Below are 3,780 nucleotides of genomic sequence, written 5' to 3' on the forward strand. Positions count from 1 at the left end.
AAATACTACAATTGTTGCAATATTTTTCGATCTCGATTTTATTTTTTCGACACAATTTATTATCTACACTAATTATATAAGTTCATTTTGTAAAAACTTAAATAATTTGTTGACATAAACTGCCAAAAAGTTGGAAAAAGAAAAGTCAATGTAAAGGGAACCATCAATACAAGAAAAATGATTCGAATATAAATTATATATGCGCTTAATTCTTAAATAAATCTACTTTATGTATGGTGATGATTAAAGTACTAAAATATATTAGCTCAACTGGCGTTCAGTGTGAAAATTCATTTATTTTTGAATAGAAAGTAAATACCTCACTTTCTTCATTATTCGTAAAATTATTAAAGACGAGAAACAAAAGAAAAGAAACATTGAAATCACACTTAAACATAAATGCATTAAACAGATTTGCTGCTGAGTTTATTGTTATATGATTTCAACGTACTACACTTGTGAAATCTATGCCTGACACATGAATGTAATAGCTCCAAAAAAGTCTTTGCAGGTACAGCAAACCCAACAATCACTGCAACCACTGTTATTTTCACAAGATCTCAAACAAGTATTAAGTTGTGGAAGTAGTCTTCTCGCCATTTTTGAGACATCAAGATCAACATTTGGTGCAGCTTTGACTGAGATATTTCACCAAAAAAAAAAACAAATTATGAATTATTATTACATAAAATTCACATTCAAACGATATGCGTAGAAGCACATACATAGCCATGCATAGATATGAATATGTCAGAGTCACACACATCTACATGTACATATTTAGCCCATCATAACGATGTAAAAATTAATAGATAGAGACAAAATGATGGATACTAACTTGTAGCTGCCATCAGAAGGATAGCTACAAAGAAACCAAGCTTTAACAATGCCATTCTATGAAGTTACTTAACGAAGTTTTTGCGTAAGTATCTCATTGCTTTTCAAGTATCGTATTATATAGAGTTACAATGTATGTAAACCAGATCTCTAGCACAGACTATTATCTACTAATTTTCAATTAATATTTCATAAATACACAAATCTTGAGCAGGTCACCATTCTTATTTATATTATAAAATATCTGATTTAGAGTAATGTTCTCTTCTCCATCTCCCAAAAAACTAGGGGCATTTTCATATATAACTACTTTTGTGGCCAAAGTTATACCGGCAGTGTATAAATTTTGCAAAGTGTATCTGCTCGGATTTTTATCTCTTCAATACAACTTTAGAAATCAAATATGAAGTTCTTTTATCGTTAAAATATAACTTCATAAAATCGATTCAGAAGTAGTTGAATCTCTTCAATACTACTTCAGAAATCAAATTTGAATTTCTTCTATTATTCAAATGCAATTTCAGAAATTCGAATCGTAAGTAGTTCAATCTATTGAATGCAACTTCAGATTTCAAATCTTAAGTTCTGAAATATAAACTTGTTCTTTGAATTTCTATAATCCAATAAATGATTCAATGCCCAAATGAGTTCGAATTTTAAATATAACTTTCAAATATCATAAAGAACAAATCTCAATCATCAAATTATCAAAACAATAATAAATTTAATAAACTCATTTTACAACTAAGAAGAAGAAGTAACTCTAAGAACAAAAAAGAACAAAACAACAATAAGAAGAGAAAAGTGCATGTATATGAAGTTATTCAAATAATAGGTATCCGTTAAACTTTTTTTTAAAAGAAGGTACAAAATTATTGGGTGACACAAAATTATGTGTCACATGAAAATTTTACCAAAAATTAAAAGAGTCTATTTAGATATTTACTTTATCCGGTCCACAATAAGTGACCAATTTGTTTTTTTTATTTTGGTCCAAAATAAGTGTTCATTTATGTAATCAAGAAAAAATTCAATTTATTTTTACTATTTTACCGTTATGTGCATATCTCTAAAATATTTTCTTACTCCTCACATTAAATCTACTATAACTATGTAACTAATATTTAATTAAGGGTAGTTTAGTCATACTAGGTATTTTTATACAGAATTTAATATTTTTTTAATGGGCGTGCCTAAATTAAACTGATCACTTATTGTGGATAGGAAAGAATCCAGTTTTAGCTTAAATTTTAAGATGAAGCATTAATGCAATAAATGTGATTCCTAGTTTTCTCTATTAATTAATGAGTTGACCTGATTTAGATATGTTGTTACGGGAGATGCATGTTAGAATTAAAGTGAATCCGTCCAAAATAAAGTTTATTTTTAATATAGCTACTAAGAGATGCTATTAAACTATACAGAGTGCACTTTACTAGTAATAAAAATAGCATTTTCTTTTCTAGTTTTTTCCAATTAAATTCCCCTTCTCCAATAGGTTTTGTGTTTTAAATATTATCTCCATCTCAATTTAGATGACTAATTTCACTTATCGAAAGTTAATTTAACTAAACTTTGAAGCTAAATTAAATTAGTTCAACTTAATATTTTAAAATTAAAATTAAAATATTCAAAAACTACACGAAAAGTGCTATAAATTACAATTTTTCTCATGTTAATTTGATAACAAAATATATTTTAAAATGTTGGTCAAACTTTATATAGTTTTACTCTCGATAAACAAAATCTGTTATTTAAATCGAAACATTGAGAGTAATAGATATGTGCTAATTAAAATATTTCTTTTTGATATATATCCTTGTTGGCAATCACAGTTTGCATGTGATTCAATTAATAGACTTACTACATGTTAAATACTTAATAAGCAAGCTTGGCACCTGGCTATTAAGTTATATAATAAGTGCATGTGATATAATATTGCACTATTCTTCTAGACTCTATGTTGCGGTCAAACGCACAAGTAAGTATACGCGATCGTCAAATAATAAAGTGATAAGAGAGAGTGTCGAACCCACGAGGATTTGTTATCAACTATTAACTAGATCAGACTATCCTAATTATCTAAACAAGGATTAAATTCAAAATTAATGATGTTAAAGTATTTAAACTAAAAAAAAATGAACTTTGAGCAAAGGAAGAGCATATTTTTATGTTATCAATGTACTGAAAACGATCCAGGGCAATAGGCTATCTAACATTCGTATTGTATTCTTCAATTGAATTGACTAACTAATTCATCTAGCTTATTGGTTGACAGGGTTAATATTACTCATAAGAATCTTTCGAGTTCTTACTCGCCTATTCAAGCTAACCTAACGTTTATATGTCTATGGAGTTAGAACTAGCAAGAACGCATTTATAATTCCTATACATCAACCAAGCAACGCAGTTAGGTATATGTTTATCCTAACCGCAAATTTATTTCCCGATGCCCAGGTTTAAGAACTTGCTCTACTCAATCCTATATGCAATCTAGAATTCCCACATTCGAATTCAATTCTAGATTCGTAAATAGTATTTAATTGATGAGCAAACAATCAAATAATTAAGTACAGAATTGAATACATAAACTAATACAATAAACTACAACAATAACAACAACGACGACCGAGTGTCAGTCTAACCACAACTCTATAAAACCAACACTCTGCCCCATACAACATGGTCAGTCTAACCACAACTCTATAAAACTTACCTTTAAGTGTCGGTGGCACTTTCTTGTCACACAAGACTCCAGATGCTAGCCTCCATTGCTTCCAGCCCGCCCCTATACGGTTAGTGACGTCCTCGTCGAAATCAATAAACAAAGAAATTAAAATCAATATTCGAATAACAATAGTCATGAATGAACCACAACCCTAGAACGTGAAGTTTAGCTCCACATAGACATGGTAGCCAAACAACAAATCATACAAAGAAACA

General features: G+C 29.0%; 1 long non-coding RNA gene across 1 annotated transcript; it reads right to left on the reverse strand.

Moving 5' to 3' along the window:
- Nucleotides 1-389: 389 nt before the first annotated feature.
- Nucleotides 390-912, reverse strand: LOC107801131 (uncharacterized). The gene is made up of 2 exons (XR_001651557.2): nucleotides 839-912; nucleotides 390-638 (listed from the first exon to the last, which is right to left on the reverse strand). It is a non-coding gene; the product is annotated as an uncharacterized LOC107801131 (long non-coding RNA).
- Nucleotides 913-3,780: the final 2,868 nt, after the last annotated feature.

Source organism: Nicotiana tabacum, chromosome 17, assembly GCF_000715075.1.
Source record: "Nicotiana tabacum cultivar K326 chromosome 17, ASM71507v2, whole genome shotgun sequence".
NCBI classification, from domain to species: domain Eukaryota; kingdom Viridiplantae; phylum Streptophyta; class Magnoliopsida; order Solanales; family Solanaceae; genus Nicotiana; species Nicotiana tabacum.